General features: G+C 43.8%; 1 protein-coding gene across 1 annotated transcript in view; it reads right to left on the bottom strand.

Annotated features, from left to right (window-relative positions):
- The window catches only part of PCSK2 (proprotein convertase subtilisin/kexin type 2), a 269,306-nt gene that overhangs the window by 106,989 nt on the left and 143,211 nt on the right, over positions 1-19,106 (bottom strand). The gene's annotated exons all lie outside the window — the stretch shown is intronic.

Raw genomic sequence — 19,106 nt, forward strand, 5'->3', positions numbered from 1 at the left:
CTAAAAGTCGATACTCTGCGCATAACATTAGGCCTCAACCCCATATTAGCCCCCAAAACCCCTAGAAAGCCCCTCAAGGCGACACAGCCCCCTAAGTCCCTTCCCCAGAGCCTGTTAAGCCCATCTTAGACACCAGCCCCCGCTATAGAAAGCCAGCAATCCCGGCTCCTTAGTTTAATCAGAGGCGCTTTCCAAGCTATCAATAGTTCCCGTCCTGAGCTAACTCGCTTCCGCTGGTTATGCTATGATGTTGCTCCCCCTTACTACGAAGGTATAGCATTTGTTAATACTCTCAACCAGTCTTCTGACCCCTCCCAGTGTGGATGGCAGCAGAAAGGACCAAAACTCACTTTATCCTCTGTAAGTGGGTAAGGAACCTGCATTGGGAAAGTTCCTAAAACTTACACCTCCCTCTGCAACAGGACAGAAGTAATAAGCACCACCCCAACTTATTATATTCCCCCATCTAACGGGTGGTGGGCCTGCCAAACCGGAGTCACTCCATGTGTTCATTCCCAGAAGTTAGACGGAACTTCTGACTTTTGTATTCTAGTGCAGTTAATATCCCGCCTCATTTACCATCCTTATGATGAAATCCTGTCCCAACTAGGCCGGTCTCTGCCTCGAGTCAAATGAGAACCCGTGAGTCTGACTATCTCCCTCTTACTAGGCCTCGGCCTAGGGGTGGCGGGGGTAGCCACAGGAGCATCCTCACTAGTTCTCCAAAACCAGCATTACCACAGTGTCAGAGAAGCCATAGATGCAGACTTAGAAGAAATAGAAAAATCCATATCCACCCTGCAATACTCTTTAACTTCTTTGTCAGAAGTAGTCCTACAAAATAGAAGAGGTTTAGACATGTTATTCCTCCAACAAGGCGGACTATGCACTGCCCTTAAAGAAGAATGTTGCTTCTATGTAGATCATTCAGGAGTAGTAAAAGACTCCATGGCCAAAGTTAGAGAAGGGTTAGCTAAAAGAAAAAGAGAAAGAGAACAAAACCAAGGGTGGTTTGAGTCCTGGTTTAACTCCTCACCATGGTTCACTACCCTCATCTCTACTCTAGTAGGGCCTCTAATAATCTTAATATTAATTCTAACCTTTGGCCCCTGCATCCTAAACCGCCTAGTTACCTTTATCAAAGAATGCATTAGCACCGTGCAAATCATGGTGTTGAGACAGAACTATCAGAGTGTTGACCAAACAGATGACCTCTAGTTTCATGATTGAAATAGATACAAGAAGAAGAGGGGAATGTAAGAATGGGAATAAGTTAGCATAAGAGTAGCCATCTTAAGGGCCTAGAAGCCATTTTCTGAAGTATGTGACTTAGAAAGAAAAACTGGAACTGGATAAGGCCTTGGAAAACAAGTTAATCATGAACACTGGGTTGTGGGCAGCTGTGACCTTTGGTCAGCTAACCTTGGTCAGCTAATCTTACATACCAAGCTTATCGTGCGGAACCTCCCTTACAATTGAGGAGTGGTCTTATCTTGCTCTCACTTAACCCCAGGATGTATGACTTGCAAAAATAATGTGTAGCTGTGGAAAATTACTATGAGTTAAGTGCTTTGAAAATGCTATATAAACCCTTGGCTCTGAGTGCTCGGGGTCCTTGTTGAAACCCGCTGTTGGGCAGACACTTGGACCCCAGCTAGCTGGAACAATAAACCTCTTGCTTGTTGCATCGATCTGCTGTGGCCCTCATCTCCTCACTGGGGGGAAGTGCAGACCAGAATAAGGTCATTAGGTCTTACACTCTCTGATCTTCTGTTTCCTGTTTACAAGAAATAGATAAGAAAATGCCTACTTCACTGGTAACATGCAGGTGAAATAAAACAATGCATGTCTCACACAAGGCCAGGCACATAGTACATACTCAACACATTATGGGTATTATTGATACAGTTCAGGAGTCAATGGAGACAAAAGAAACCAAAAAGTGAGGCCAAAATATCAGAAAGGTAATGAGAAGAGATGGGAGAGAAAATATGGATCTGTTGACCAACAATCAATTTTCCATGTGAGGGGAGATGGGCTTCTGAGCTAATACCTGGCAAGGAACAAATAAAAAGTCCCAAATGAACATCATGTCAAACGGGAAAATTGTGATTGCTTAGAAACAATTAGGTCAAGTGTTAATGGACCTTGGCTATGGCCTTATTCATGGAGAATATATTCTTTGTGAGTTCCCTGGTAAGAATCCCAACAAGGTACTGACTGTATCCAATGACACTTGTATCCGCACAGGAGACGGCTCCTTCCAAATGAGTCTTCGGAACATTCTCTACAAGTTCAAGTGAGGACGTGTGTGTATGTTTGTGGGGTATGGTGAAAAAGACAAGGGAGGGTGGTCCAGGATCGGTACCAGAAGGGCATCAATGCCTTTAACATTCTGAAGAGTTCAATCTATGTTATTCAGTAGGCTAACAAAGATTCATTGTTCATACCAGCAACATGGACAATGATCACACTCCTTTGATTCTGAAACAGGGGAGATGATTATGTCTGTTTTATGGATGGGGAAACTGAGAATCATAAAGATCAAACAATGTGTTTCTGCAGGGACTCAGTGGGAGTTCTCCAACTAGTGTTCCCTGAATAGCTTAAATTTACGCTAAACCTCTTATTTAAAAAATTGGCAATGCTTGAGCTATAAAACATAAGCCTTCTATTTTCATAGCTTAATGAAAACATCTCCCACACACTGTAATACATCTTATTCTTCTTCTACCTAGCAGAGCACTCACTGTGGTGGGGTGGTGTGTGTGCAACATTTAGTACAGACCTCAGCATCATCTTGGGGAGGATGATCAGGAACGTTGCTCAGAGTCAAACCCTGGCTTCATGCACTCGGCTTCAGGTTTTAATGATCGGTTAGTAACTAAGGGTTCTTTCTTTGTGGAAAACAATTTCCTGTAGGTTGGGAGCTGGCAGGGTTTCCATGGTTGAGAAACTGATCTTATTCCTATGTCAGAGACACTCTCCACTTTGGCCATGTAGGATGAAAAATTATGCTTTGCTCAAAGTTCCAGGTTGCTCAAATGTAAGGAGGTCAGGATTCCCAGAGCAGACTCCAAGATGAAGACTTGTGGCAAGTGATTTATTGAAGATACGCTCCCAGGGGAAACCATCAAAGGCATGAGAGAAACAACATAGGATCCAGGAAGAAGCCAAGCCAGGATGGGATCTTTTGCAAATCCTCCAAGGTGGGGGATCTTGGAGCATTAATTAGACCTCAGTGTTTTCCCAGCCTAACACACAGTTCACATGCTCCCACAGACAGTCACAGAGTAACAGGTGCCAATAGGAGGTGTGACTTCCCAGACATATCAGGTCTTCATGCATGTGGACAAAGCAGGTTTCAGGATCCCCGGTGCAATAGTATTGAAAGAGCAGCATGCAGTTAGAGGCAAAAATGGACCAAAGCTGGGGTAAAGGCGCTAAAAAAAATGGTACAAAGGGGTCACAGCATGCATAACCCCTTTCGGAGGCTTCCCTTTGGTAGTTGAATGTAGGGGTTATAGGTGGCCATGGGTGGGTTGGGAGGACTTGGTATGGGAAGATTTTGTCAGGAGGGGCTAAGAGCCCTGAAGCTCCCCTAGAGGGACACATAGGTTCTCTGTCTGGGCCAGGTTTTATCTGAGCACTTGGAAACATCTGGGTATATCCTCTGCCCTGGTGTGTGGGCTAGCATAGTGAGGTGGGCTGGGGCAGCCATGTCTGAGGACGGAGGGAGGGTGGAGAACCAAATTCTAGGACTAGCTCTCCTTTAAGCTGCTGTGTGGCCGCTGGCAACTCACATTCCTCCTGGGCCTCACTTTTCTCCTGAGTAGTGAGTGAGGGGCTGGATCAGAACACCTCTCAAGTCCCTTGACTTACTGTAGCACCTGCCTGGGCACCCAAGGCAGACCCTCCCTCCCCCATTTATTTCAACTGTGTTAATAAGGAGGCATTGAAGGGAGATCAAAACACTGGTAAAATGCTTTCGAATCAACCTAAAATGAAGGCAGTTCCAGCTTTGAGAAAGCACATGATGGAGGAATGGGGATGGTGTGGGCACTGGGTCTGTTTGAATGACTGAGAAATCTCAGGGGTGGGTTTTGGCTGCATGGATCCTTCTTGGAGCCCACATATGAGCTTCCTGAGGGGCTCTGATTTTTCAGATTTCCATGTGGAGCAGTTTGGAGCTCATGCAGGCCACTGCTGGCCTCAGAACTGGTTTGCCTGGGTCCCCACAGAGCCTGCAGTGCTGAGATAGTGGCTGGGGAGCAGTGCCCTACCCTCAGCCACTTGTGAGGGTTGTGTGTTCTGCTCTCTAGGTAGTGGGAGAACACAATTTTCAATGAAGACAGCCTGTATTAGTTTTCTATTGCTGCTGTAATGAGTTATTATAAACTTATGCAACATAAATGTATTATAGTTTATTATGATTCTGTGGCCAGAAGTCTGATACCCATATTGCTGGGCTAAAATCAAAGTGTCTGCAGGGTAGTGTTTCTTTTGGGAGTCTTTAGGAAAGAATGTGTTTCCTTACTAATTCAGGTTGGTGGCAGAACTCCCTGTGGCACTGGGGTCCCCTGTTTCCTTGCTGGCTATGAGGTGAGGGCAATTCCCAGCTTTCAGGCCACCTGTGTGCCTTAGCTTTGGTCCCCCTTTCCCTGTCTTCAAATCCACCAATGATGGGAAGAGTCCTTCTCATGCATAGAGTCTCTTCTGCCTCTCCTTCCCTTCTCAAGTCTCTTCTGCTTTCCTTTCTCTCACAGACATGTGATTACATTTGGCCCACCTAGAGAATGTCCCTATTTTAAGTTAATCTTAAATTAAAGATTTAATTTTAAAACTTTTTGCTATGTAGCCCAACCCAACATATTCACAAGCTGCAGGGAGTAGGGCATAGATATTTTGGGGGGGCCATTATTTTTCTGACTACATGGCCTTTCTGTCATCACATCTTCCATCCCACCCTTGGTTTAGACAGAGCCCTTTTCTTCAGTCTTGGAGGTCCAAACTTTCTCTTGACTTCATTCATTCATTCATCAAACAGTCATTGACCACATGTTTTGTTGCATGTCATGTGATAAGCATCAAGGATGTGGAGTGTAATAGACATGGGCTTTGTCCCCACTGAGGAGAACCACACTAATTGTTACTTCATATTTCATTTCCAAGAGCTCTCTGTGAATTTGTTATGTGTCCTTGAGGCAGCAAAGGAGGAGGAGGTTAAGAGCATGGACTTTGAGGTCTGACCATATCAGGCTTGCAGTCTTCCTCTGCAAAGTTCTAACCATGTGACCAAGTCAAATTGCTCACTTGCATCTTGTACCATTTACCTAGATGTCCAGTGTGCCAGGAGCAGCTCTAATGGCCTGTGTACACTACTTAATTGACTTATCACAAGCACTAATCAGGTCAGTATTATTATTAACCTATTTAACAGAGGAGGTACAGAGAGATTGCTTAGCATCACATAGTTAGTAAACAGATGGGGTGGGATTTGGACTCAGGGAGTCTGGTCCTAATGCCCTTAACTCCCACACAAATTTCCCTAATCCTCAGTTGCAGCAGAATTATTATTTATTAAAGAGTTATTTTTGAGATGAAAGCAACCATATTAATAAATGTAAAACCTGAAGAATGATCTATTTTTATTAGCTCAGAGAAAAAGTGAGGCATTCAATTCATGCTCAAGTCTCAGTTATAATCAAGAAAGCTGTATTCATTTTCTATTGCTGTATAGAAAACTACTACAAACTAAGTGGCTTAAAACAATGTACATTTATTATCTCAGAATTTCTGCTCATGGATTAACTGGGTCCTTTGTTAAGGATCTCACCTTGCTTAAATCAAGGTCCTCTTTCACCTTCATTTCTGGTTGTTGGCAGAATGCGGTTTCTTGTGGCCGTAAGTCTTAGGCTCTCAGCTTCTAGGGGTGGCCCACCATTCCCTAATGTAGATTCTTCACAACTTGGCAGTTTCCTTCTTCAAAATTAACAGGTGAAAATCTCTCTTGCTTAAAATCATTCTTATTTCTTTCTCTCTGACCTGTAGATCTTTTTTAAGGGGCTCATCTGATTAGGTTAGGCCCAAGATAATCTTCCCTATAATTAACTTAAAATCAATTGATTTGTTAAAAAAGAAGGAAATCTTGCCATTTGTGTCAATGTGGATGGACCTGGGGTTATCATGCTAAGTGAAATGAGTCAGACAGAGAAAGACAAATAGGATTTCCCTTATACGTGGAACTTAAAAAACACAACAAACAAACAAAAAATAAATAGACCCATAAATTCTGACAACAGATTGTTGGTTACCATGGGAGAAGGGAGTGGGAGATGAGAGAAATAGCAAAGGTACTAAAGAGGTACAAACTCCAAATTATAAAATAAATTAGTCATAGGAATGGAGGTACAGCATACATGAGGCAGGGCAAGGACATGGGACAAGCATAATGATGAACTTTTCCAGCCTATGATGAAAAATGCTGAGATATAAACAGTATAGTAAAAGCAGAAGAAACCCCATCTTAAGGCTAAGATTACATTTTAAAAAGCAGGAGTTTAAAAGTAAGATTCTTAACATATTCTCTGGTAATCATCAACCACCTACCTCAAGGCAGGGCAGGCAGTCCCCACTGCTTGAGGGTACCCACTATCTTGGAGACGAACAGGATAAATAAATCCCTTGTGTTGGGTTTATTCAGCAAAATTAGCTGGAGGACTGATAATAAAGGAAAGGAGACATGGTGTCTCTCACCAGAGATAAGCACCTTGAGACCACAAGTCAAGCCTATGACCAACAACACCCCCCTGCCCTTTGCTCCATTCTCAAAAAGCCTGAAAAGACAGAATCCCCAAACTTTCAGTGTGCCTCCTGAGGACACCCGCACTTTCCTTTCTTTAAGTGCGTACTTTCAAATAAAGCTTTCTCACTGCTCAGATTATTGTGGTTTTTCTCTTTGCTATTTCATTTTATTTCCAAGTCTCCACTCTGTCTCTGCTTTACTCCTAGTAAGTAGGAAGGGGCTGCTAAGAGCTCAGATTTGGGCCTGCATGTTTGCGTTGCCTGGGTGACCTGGAAGAACTGCAGCTGTGCGATCTGGTCTAAGTAGCCTGCCTGAAAATCTCCTTTCTTTGGGAAGTTCTCAAAATATAATCTCACTCCATCCCATGCTCGTGGCTCCCCCAAATCCTGGGGTGCTAGGGGCTAGTACCTATGCCATGCAGATCCAAGTAGACAGAGGATGCCAAGTGACCCTGGCTTTAAGAGTTGACAAGGGAATCTGCCCTAGGCTGAGAACATTTCCTGTTTCCCTCTGTACTTTCCTGTTCTCTGCTGCCTGCAAGACAGCTGCCATTCCCTGCTGCTCTTGCTTTAATGAATTTCTTTCTTACCTGACCTGTTCTAGAATTCTTTCTTGTCCAGAGTCAAGAGTCCTCCTCGTCCAGGTTGAAGTTTCTTCTAGTGCTTCACCTAGTGTGCAGGGAGAGACCTCCCCAGGTGCAGCTGCCCGGCAACATAGAGAATATGACCAGTCATACCGTAATATCTTGGTATGGTAACAGGGGCCGGGGTGGAGCGGGTAACCATACTTACTGTGGTGAGCATTTAGTAATATATACACTTATCAAATCTCTATGTTGTACATCTGAAAGTAATACAATAAGCAATCAACCATATTCCCATAAAAAAATAAAGGGGAAAAAAATAAAGTCAACTAATTAGATACCTTAAATACACATGAACAATCTCTTTAACTTTGCCATAGAATGCAACCTAGTCATGGGAGCAGTATCCTATCACATCCACACTCAGGAAAGGGGATTATATAAGGTGTTTACACCAGAGGGTGAATATTTGGGGACATTTCAGAATTCTGCCTGCTGCAAAGATTCTACCCTCAAGGAAAAATGAGCAATTTTAAAGAGAAAAATGGGATCTGATTCAAATCAAAGTTGTGGTCCTCATGATTCTTCAATACAACTACCAAAGCGTAGCATGCATTAGAAAACTCCGTGGCTCAGTGTCTAACACTCTCTAATTAAAGCTGGGCATTTAGTCTCTATGAGATGCACAGAGGCCAGGCTCCAGTGAACACATCCATGGCTTGGCAACAAGGCCTGAGCAGGCGCTGTAGAGCCACCCACTCTGCTGTGGTCTCGTCCCAATTTCTCGTCCTAGAACTGTGACTTTAAGGAAGTACATTTGGAAAATAGGCGTATGAAGAAAGGGAGACAGTACAAAAGAATGTCACTTCAGTAAGTGCAGCATTTTCCATCAGAGCAGCAGGGAGCAGTTAGTGGCAAATTAATTATTTGTAAGATCTGCATTAAGCAAAACTTGGTCACTTAAGGGTTTTTGGTTCTTTGAGGTTAAAACCTCAAATGGGAAACCTAGTGAAATATTTTTCACCTTTTATATCAGAGTATATAATGATAGTGGGGAAGAGAGCAAAAAAGAAACAAAATTAGTGGAGAAAATATTTTGTACACTGTATAAATGACTTTCTTGTGGCTTATCATGTAATGTAAATATTGCTACACTTTTTTTTCTGAACAGGTAGGTTTGGTGATAAGCAGAATAAACTCCTAATATTCTTTCTAGCATCCATCTATCCATTCACCCATCCACAATTCATTAATTTATTAATAGAAGAAACTCTATTAATGATTTTCTTTGGAATGAGACCTCTAGCTGATTCTCTCATGAACAAAAGAATTGAAGACATTATCTTGGTCTTTAAGTCACTTAACTTTAAGAGTTGAAGAGATGAGACTGTCAAAGGCCTTCAGGGAATTTGAGGTAAGAAAATGGTTTTTGTGCTTTATGGTAGAAGCAAATCTCCAGAAGAAAAACCAATTATAATCTAATCACCCTTTGTTCAGTATTGTATTGATCAAGCTTCTAGATGATTTCATAGCCTGTATCAACCCAAGAGTGCATTCTTTCAGTGCATTTAAGTATCTTTTCTTCTTTCACTTTCAGAGCCAACTTGCTGGCTCTTGATGCTGTGTTCCCACAGCAGCAAGACAATCCTGAGGACATTGTGATGTGATTATACGCATGCATTATATCTCCATCATTGAATTATGAACCCCCTGAGGACAGGGACCATATTTTTCACATTTTATAAGCCAGACCCCTAGTACAGCATCTTGCACGTGATAGAACTCAGTACAAGTCTTTTAAATATTGACCTGCTTCAGTGGAACAAAAACTAGTCAACTGAGCAATATGGAAAAATCCATTAACCAGATTTTTTTCCTTTGCTTTCACATGTGATTTTGAGTACAGGCGTGAACAAGTAGTTTCATTTCAGTTAAACAAAACTTTATTTTCTCCCATTTTTATAGCAAAATACATTGCTATAAAAATGGGCAGATTTCTGCTAGTACATGGAATAAGTCAGATGACAGTCATTTGACTGATGGTCTGTCCAAATGATTAAAAAAAGTTCTCAGGCCCAATAATCAGTCTGGCCTCCTGGTGATAAAGTGCTCACTATGATCTGGTCAGCATTAATGAATACATTGAAAAAAGCTAGCTTCCTTTCAATAAGACACAAAGTTTGTTCAATTTCATATGCAATATTAATGTGGTTATTTAAATATTAATTCATCTAAAAGCCTGGAGCAATGTACATGATCAATACTTTATAGAATCTGCGTCATTCAGAGATGAGGACTGGGTGGATCTCTGGCAGTCACCCTTTCAGCATGGCGACCACTTGCCACCTGGAGCCCTGGTGTGCACAGGTCTGCCAAGCCCAGTGGCACTTCTTTCAGGTCCAGGGTTGGCAGCCGTGCAGAGGGCTCCAAAGGCCCCTTTTCAGAGACAGTCACCTGTCCAGAAACCATTAATAGAATGGAAAAGTGCCGGTCCTTAGGGACCTGCAGGTCTTTTCTCTTACAAGAACTTCTGTTGGTGCAATAATGTTCCAAATTTTGAACTGAACCAAAGAATGTATTTCATCCTCTGGGAACTTAATTGCATTTCCACTAACTTGAGGACATTATGGAAAAGAAATAGCTTTTGGTTCTCTGCAAGTGATTATCCACACTGAGAAGCATATTCTTTGTCTCCATGTTTGGAGAGACTTTGGCCATATTAGTTTCATAGTCTTCCATTCCCCTAACCAGTGATATATGCTATAGGGGATGGAATGGGGCATCCACCTACAAGGAGGCTGAAAGCTGGGAGTTGGAGGGCTCTGTGGGCGAGAGTTTCCCTTCATCAGTGATAGATGGTCAGCTCCTGATTTCATTTGCAAAAGTGCGAATGATCAATTAACATTCAATGCAATTTAACAAATATTTATTAAATGTTTGCTAACCACTGTGCTAAACATGCAGGGGGACACAAAATTTAAAAAGTACATACTTTCCTACAAAGACCTCGTGGTCTAGTCGTGATGTTGTCATACATTAAAGTGGAATAGCATTGTTGAATGAATGAATGAATGATTAAATGAAAGAGTAAGTAAAGTGCCAAAATGAATGATGAGATTTATCATCAGAATTCGGGAATGTTTTCCAAGAAATACATGTTATGAAGCTATCCCTTAAGATTTTGATTCAGTGGGTCTGGGGTAGTGCCAAAAATTTATATTCTCCTTGGGTTGGGATGGGCATTAATTCCTGTGGGAGGACCAAGGAGGGGGTCTACATGGGTAACTATGACAGCTGCTGCATCAAAACAACAACCGAGTATCAGCAGCATATGACCATAAGCATTTATTTCACTTAAGAGTCTGCAGTTCAGCTGCGTGTTAGGTAATCTTGTCTCAGTCCATTTGGGCAGCTCTGCTGATCTTGGCTGGGCAGGCTTGCTTGTTCATGGGGTCGGCTGGGATTCAGCTAATATTGGAGGGGCTCAGCTAGATGGCTCTGCAGTTCTGCAGGTCAACTTGGGTAGCTGTGCTTCAGGCTCTGCCAACTGGGATGGCTCTTCTCCATGTGTGTCTCATCCTTCTGCAGGGTCCTGCACCTAGCCTGGGCACACTCTTCTATTGGTGATGGCAGAGGCATAGGAAGGCACGTGGGAATATACAAGGTCTCTTAAGGCTCAGACTCTGAACTGGCACACTGACACATCTGTATTATCTACTGCTTTAAACAAGTCACAAGGGCCAACCCAAAGTCAAGAGGTCAGAAGTGCTCTTCACCTCTTTAGAGGAAGTTTCTTCAAAGCTCCATGGCAGAAGCCACTGGTCTAGGAAAGGATAAGGAGCTGGAGTCAATGCAATCTTCTACATTTGCTGTACTCAGAAATTCATGGAAAACTCAAGGAAGAGCATATGAATTGCCATAGATTTTCAGCTCATGATATTGAAGTTGCTCAGAGAGGGACCCACAGTCTCCAAGCTTAACAATGGAGGATCTCATGTGGGAAGTGTCCCTCCTCTCTGCCATCAGGGCAGATGTCAGCACCCTACCCTGTGGTCCCTTAAACACCAGGAGATGTAATTCCCCTGGCTTGGAGAAATCCTCATTTGGAAAAATTGCTATCTTACAATCCCTTCACCCATAATGGAGGAATGAGCCCTCCCTTGTGAATATCCATAAATATCATTTTAACTCAAATATAAAGAAGATAGATGTAGATCAGACATTCTGCTTTCTTGGGAGCATTCTTCTTCATTACATCCCTGGCCAGGAGCAATGGTCTTCTTTCTCCCTTTATCTTCTGTTTGCTTAGATATTCTTTTCCAAATAATCTTTTTACTCTTTCAAATAAAATCAAATTGCATTTTTCAAATAAATTTACTTTGGTAACCTCTACTTTTTGACCTCTGCTTTCCTAGCTTGATGATCTTATACTTAGTCTGCCTGAGGTGCCCCTTTCTCTCTGGAGAACTCCAAGCTCCCTATGGGGTGCACTTAGCAATTGCTCCGGTTTCTGGAGGCATGCCCCTGCTTCTTCTCCAGCAGGACAAGCTGCCAGTGTGAAGAGTTGTAATATCAACTCTTTTGAGAAGGAAATGAATGTTTTTGATCACTATTATTTGCCAGGCCCTGTGCACATATTACATCAATGATATCTCACAACAAACCTGGCATTGTTTTGGGTCATTTTACAGATAAGGAAATTAATGCTCAAAGAGGTTTAATAGATTAGTCTAAGATTTCACAACTGTGGGTTTGGGAACCAGGAGTCACAATCAGATCTGACTAAGTTTCCACAGTTGTCACACTGTCACAGCCCTACCCTTGCATGCTGGTTGAGTGGCTGTCAGCACCTGCCACTGTTGGTCCAAAGACTGTCTGCTGACCCAATTCTGCGTGAACTATAGGCAGTCTAGTAGAGCCGGGGACTTAACCCTCCCACTTCTCCATATTGCATCCCTTACCCAGTGATTGACAAGAGCTGGTGGTAACTCTGAGGTGGCTCTGTCTACACTGCCTCCCAGAGCTCTGAGGTGAGAATGAGCTCTCGCTGCCTTCACTGGTAACTGGCTTTCTAATCCTTTCTCTGCTGCTCTGCCTTCTTATCAATTCCCTTCTCCAGGGCTGGTGCTTCCTGGTATTTTCTCCCAAATAAACTACCTGTCTCAGATCTGCCTCTGAGAAAACCTCAACCAACAGCAAGAAGACTCTCCTTGGAGTCCATGGACCCAGCAGCCATTTCCTCACTGCTGTAGCTTCAGCAGAGCTGGCTTCTGGAGCAAAGCAGGAGACATCCACCCCCACACTGTGCAAGCTGCCACCTTAGTCACACTTTACATGCTCCTGAAGAAGTCCCCATCTATTCTGTACACCTGGAAGAACCCCTGGGCTGGGACCAGTACTGTGAACACAGGCCTGTGCCCATCACTGCAAAGCATCATGCAGCAAACTGATGAACAACCAACCTGCCTCTCCTTCCGCATCCATGGGACACATCCCACCCCTGTGTCCTTACTGCCCTCAGGCTGCTCTAGAGAAGGTCTGTGTCTACTTTCTCTTTCTTCCTCTGGGGCTTGCACACAGCAGGCCCAGTGCGCAGTGACTGGATTGCCCTAGAACACATATCCAGACCTTTTGCACAGAGAGGATGGGGTAAAGGAACTCTGAGTATGACTTGGTCTAAAATAGCTTCTTGGCTAATACTCATTTCATGTTATTACTACTGGGATGGAGAAAGGCGAATTTTAATTACTTGGAATAGTGAGCATTTATGGATGGAACTGGATCCCTCAGATTAAATTCAGTCATAGAGCAATAGAATAATAACAAAAGTGGCTATTATTATCCTTTGTTTCTAACACTCAACAGATTCAGTGTAGATTTGTTGAATTAAATTAACACTAATGACTTACATTTGTATATTGATTTGCAGTTTTCAAAGGATTTTACTTCTCAGTTTAAATAGAAAGAACCCTGGATTGCCAGCTCACTCCAATTCTTCTCTTTTAATATACAGAATAAACAATCTTTGAAAATAACTCTTTGTTGGGAAATATTTTGCCTGGTTTGATTATGAAGAAATATTTGTCAGAGCTCAGAACCTCTGATAAAGTTTTCACTTCTCATGGAAAACAATCAGTAGCAAAAAGGCATTTTTCCAACATAGTTCATTTCTGTTTATTTTAACCTTTAAAGAATTTCCAAGTCATCCTCTCTATGTCAAATGTTGCCAATATCAGGCCATATGGCTTTGACAAGATGCTTTCATGTCCCTGTAGAGTTCCAGCATTCTTTGCCAAGGGTTTTCTTCTACAGTGGAATATAGGAGGTGCTGGGCTATTCACACCCCCTGGAACCAGCCCTCAGCCAGTGACTGACAGGAGATGACGTATAAGTGCCCCAGCTTCTGTAGGTATCCCATCCCAGTTGGGATAACTCTGGCATACATCATCTCCCCTATCTCCCAGATTCCCCAGTAGGATTAAATTCCAGCCACTCACCATGGTAGCTTGGATGGTATATTGGCTGCCTTCCCTTCCATGCCTCAGTCCACCTCCTGCTCCTATCCTTGCTTCCTAGAATCACCTGCCGAATAAACTAGTTGCACTCAGACCCTTGTCTCAGGGTCTGCTTTGGGGAAACCCAAACACAGACCTCCCCAAAGCACCTTTCACTAGAAGGGCACTGGGCTAGCTCATCACAATGAACCATTAAATCACTTAACAAGGTGTGAAGCTACCTGTTAATCCTTTGCTCAAACAATTTTCGAGTTTATCACTGTCCACTGATTTCATTGCTCTCCTGGGCAGGTCTATGCCGCTTGCCATCCCCATTGAAGTAATTATGGTGTAAAATTTGCAATTAAAAATAAAGAAGATAAATTTGATTAGTAGCTTTAAAGCTGTCACTCTTAATTCTACACAGAGAAACACTGCCACTGGTGAAAACCAATTCAGGGTCAGGTTCTGTGAAGAGGAATTAAGAATGACATTTTTGGACATTTGGTTTTTTTCCCCTATGGCAAACACATAGAAACATTTCACAGCCATGTGTAATTATATCTAATTTCCTTGTATGGTTTCAAGTGTTTGATAAATGTTGAAGACTTAGACCTTCCTGGGGGTAAGCATTGTTAAAATGTGCAGTTTTGTATAGATCTCACACTTCCTGTTCAATTCTTTGATGACACCTAGTTTAAGTTTAGTATACATGCTATCATTTCTTCAAAAACATTCTGACCAAATAGCCATCAACCTTGCTCTTGCACATTTTCAGTTATGGAGAACTCATTGCTTCCTGGGAGAGCTAATTACTTTCATTTATGAATCTTAATCATTAGACACTTCTTCCTTTAACTGAACTAAAATCTTCTGCTGTTGACACCCATTGGTGAAATTTTCTTTGGAGAAATTACTGAGCACACTGAACACCTCATCCCTTATGGAGAATGTGAAATATTTGGAAACATATTTAATATGTTTCTTAAGCTGTCTTTTCCCAGTTCTTGCAGCTCTCTTTAGGGGGCTATGGTTTGGAGTCCTCTACCGATCTGTCACTCTTCCTTTTAGAGTGAGATACTCACTGGAAGCATCCTCATTGTCTAATAATTGAAGATTGTGATGTTTAAATAAATTTTAGCGTGAGGCAATACTTTAATAGCCCTTACAATGTTTTGAAGAATACTTAATAATACAAAAGTGTTCATGACATATCAAGTATATATGCAACAGGAGACCAATGACATTAAAAAATATTCCCATAGAAGAGAAAGTCCAAACTAGGACAAAGTAGTAAGAATGGTGATATGGCCAGTTTTGAATATGCTTTATGTTTTTATAAGTTTTCTATAGAAAATCTGCATTTTTTTTAATGAGAATTGTTTTTTGGTGGAGAGAAACAAAGAAAAAACACAACACTCATAGAACTCATATTGTTCTTTGGGTACATTCTGATATTGCAGATTTGAGAGGAGCTGGCACCTCTCAATCTGGATGCTTCACTTTCCAATTTCAGATTAAGGTTTTGGCAGATGAACACACTATGGATGAGTAATGTACCCGCAGTTCATCAGAGCCCCAGGGGATTGTTTTCCCACTTGAATTACTATCTCATTTTAATTTGGTAACTGGCATTGGGAGCACCTGGGACTGGGCAAGGAGAAGGGGAGGATGCCTAGGCCACTCTCTGTGTAAGTGGCTTTCATGGGGCCTAGACTGGCAGGAGGGAGGCCCTGAGCTGTCAGCTTTCCAGCCTGACTGACAGCCACCCCACCTTGAAGTCATACAGTTGCAAGATGGAGTAATGCTGGTTTGTGAAAGGAAGCATATTTGGCTGCTCTGGGATTGTGGATAAAATGAGAGTTCCTGTGGCAGGATTCTCACCTGGCCCTGGTTGACTAGCTCACTGCACACCTGTGGGCAATTGGACTCTATATAAAGAGCTCTGCTCAGTGCTCTGGGCATGACACAGTGGCAGGGCTGCAAGGCTGCAGGAGAGCAGAGCAGAGGCTGGAGTGGTGGCAGCACCGAGGACAGAGGCCCAGAGGACGGCTGTGTGGACAGAGGGGCCCAGAGGCAGAGACCGGCTTGCTGCCTGCAGACTTGCTCTGAGTGAATGGCATTCTAGTAACTGACCTGCCACTGTGAGAATAGAGTTGGGTATAACCCTTTCACCCCAAGAATGTTTTGCTGTAAATTTCTTTGGTGACATTGAATCCATAGCGACTTGCCTGGGGCTGAAACCCATTGGCAAGACAACTGGCATAGTTGGCAGGATTCATTGTTGGCCAAGGAAAAAGACAGGCTGCCATTATGGGAGGGGTGCTTCAGTGGGCTGCCCCTGTGAATGGGGACACAGTGGATCATCCCTAAGTGGGTAAGTGCTCTGAGGTGGCTTGCCTCCTAGAGGACTGGGCCCCACCCCAGGACTGGAGGCAAGTAGAGGTGACACCTGAGGCAGTAAGGGTGGCTCTTGGTATAGTAAGCAGATCCTTTGAGAAGCAGAGTGTCCATGAGGCAGCGGGGACTTTGGGTTGGCTGCTTGTCACAGTCTTAAAAAGGTCTAAAGAGGAGACCCAAGAAATGGCAGCACAAGAATGCAAGCTGCAAACTTCTGTGGATTCCCTGAGGAGGGAGATGGCATTGATGTGGGAGGGAGCAGCACGAGAGTGCCGGCAGCAAGGTGCCATTGGAGACAAGATGGCAGCACTGCCAGGTGTTCTGAAGGAGGAAGAGGACATCAAGGAAAAGGACAAACTCCTGAGGGAAGCACAGGCGCAGGTGGCATGAGAATGTCAGCTGTGAAGCATTGAGGTGAAGGTAAGAGAGCTTCTGAAGACTGAGCTGGCATTGTTGCGAGGCACTGTAGCAGAGGAGGCACTTGGGGGAGTGGAGAGAAAGGTGCCATCAGCCCCAGAAATGGAGGAGCTGGGGAAGGATGAAGGGGTGGTGCTGGAGGCACAGGCCCCTCCTGTATTGAAAGCATGCCCAGTGGTTGTAAAGAAAGTAAAGACCCAGCAGCTGAAAGTTCCCCAAGGAGGGGAGCAGCCCTCTCCCCAGGTCGTGGCGCACTCTATGGTCCACTCGTATACTCAGGCAGAGCCAGTGGCTGTGGGACTTAGGGGTGGATGGAATTGTTCTGTCGGGATCAGAGATGGGAAAGCTGTCTTCCCTGACAGTGCAGCTGGCCTTGAAGCAGTGATTACAAAATGCGAAGTGACACATACAGTAGCTGAAGCAACGAGAATCCGGAAAGAAATAAGACCTGTTACTCACAGGAGGAATTTGAGGGGCCCTGTGAGGGTTACGAGGACCCAGATGTGGGTTGATTTGATATGGGCAGGAGTAGATGGAAGGAAATTAGACAGGAAGCCAAATAGGATCTTACTGGAGCTATGGCAACAACTGAAACCAGAGCAGCAGTTCCAGCCATTAAGACCAAAGAGGCAGAGGTCAGAGACAGAGCCACGAGTCTGGCCTGTGTGTCTGCAAGACTTTTTGCTGGAGAGGCTGGAGAACAATGTTCAAGCTTCCTTGCACAGGGACCATTGCAGAGGACTAAGGGCACATAGATTGAGAGGAGAGAATCCTGGAGGGGTGGAGTGTGGATAAAATGAGAGTTCCTGTGGCAGGATTCTCACCTGGCCCTGGTTGACTAGCTCACTGCACACCTGTGGGCAATTGGACTCTGTATAAAGAGCTCTGCCCAGTGCTCTGAGCATGACAGCGGCAGGGCTGCAAGGCTACAGGAGAGCAGAGCAGAGGCTGGAGTGGTGGCAGCGCTGAGGACAGAGGGGCCCAGAGGCAGAGACCAGCTTGCTGCATGCAGACTCGCTCTGAGTGAATGGAATTCTAGTGACTGACCTGCCACTGTAAGAATAAAGTTGGGTATAACCCTTTCACCCCAAAAACATTTTGCTGTCAATTTCTTTGGTCGCACTGAATCCATAGTGAACTTGCCTGGGGCTGAAACCCATTGGCAAGACAGGGGAGTACTGCATCTTGAAGAATGGGGAACCCTGGGCAGGCCAGGAGGGAATACCATGTCTTTGTGTGCAGGGGCAGCCCTCTGAGGCTGAATGTGCCTCATCTGCAGGCTGTTATCCCTGATTTCTTCTTAAGGAAAGGCCTCTGGGTCTCAGAGTCTTGCAAAGCAACACACGTGTTTCTCAGTCTCCCCTTTGGAGGATTCCCCAGGGCCCTGCAGTTACTGGGGAGCCAGAGAAAGGCAGGGCATGAGAGGATGCAGACAAGGCCCTGTGTGGGGCTGTCCTTTTCAGGAAGCAGAGGGACAGCCAGGCAGCACCAGGTGCACTTGCAGTGGGGAAGGAGGTCGTGGGGGATGGTGAGAACTGTTCCCTTACCCCAAAGGTGGATGCTTGGGCAGCATCTAAACCTCAAAGGCAGTTTTTTGTTGTTTGATCTAGAGGAGTCTGATCTATAGATCTATAGGAATAGAGCTGTGGTTTAATTTCTGTCATTCCTCTCGGGGGGCCATACTCTGGCTGGACCCTGCCAATGATTCATTTAACTTTGTTTTTTAAATTTTATTTTTATTAAAAAGATGCTCAGACCAATGTAAAGCCTTCTAGGTTTCTAAAAGCCATGCAGTAAATAGAAACGCAGCATGTTGGTGACTTGTCTCCTGATGCCCAATGCACTAAACAGATGGAAAACTCCCATTTTCTCTGTGATGTGGACACACGCACCTTCTGGGACTAATGACCCAGAATACTGACTTGAAAACACTTGCCTGTTCACCATCTCTTCCCTATTTAAGTCCATATTCTCCTAAATATGAGTCTCTTTAACTAATTAAAATAACATTTTAAAAAATATTCAGATTTGGAGATTGTAGAGAAGTTTGGTTTGGATCATGGTAAGTGAGCACACCAATGCTTGAACAGTATATTGGCTGTGTTAAAACAAAGTGATCTTTAATGTTTAACGGTTTGTAGGTTTCTTCAGGAAAGCAGTGTGTGACCTGCTGGGTCAAAATTTAGGGCATGTGGTGCTAGCCCAACATTGCTCACCCTGATTCTTTATGTCTCTTATTTGACACAGCATACTAAACGTTGTACTCAGTGTTTTGGGGAAGTTGGTATGGAGTACTCTGAAGCACAGAAAATGAAAAGCTGATCCTTGTCTTTGTAAAGGTCTGCTTGCAAAGTGAGTTCCTGTACTTCTTTGCTTTTGCCATCTGTTTATCCAGCAAGAACCCAAG

The sequence above is a fragment of the Manis pentadactyla genome, chromosome 5 (assembly GCF_030020395.1).
Source record: "Manis pentadactyla isolate mManPen7 chromosome 5, mManPen7.hap1, whole genome shotgun sequence".
Lineage (NCBI taxonomy): Eukaryota > Metazoa > Chordata > Mammalia > Pholidota > Manidae > Manis > Manis pentadactyla.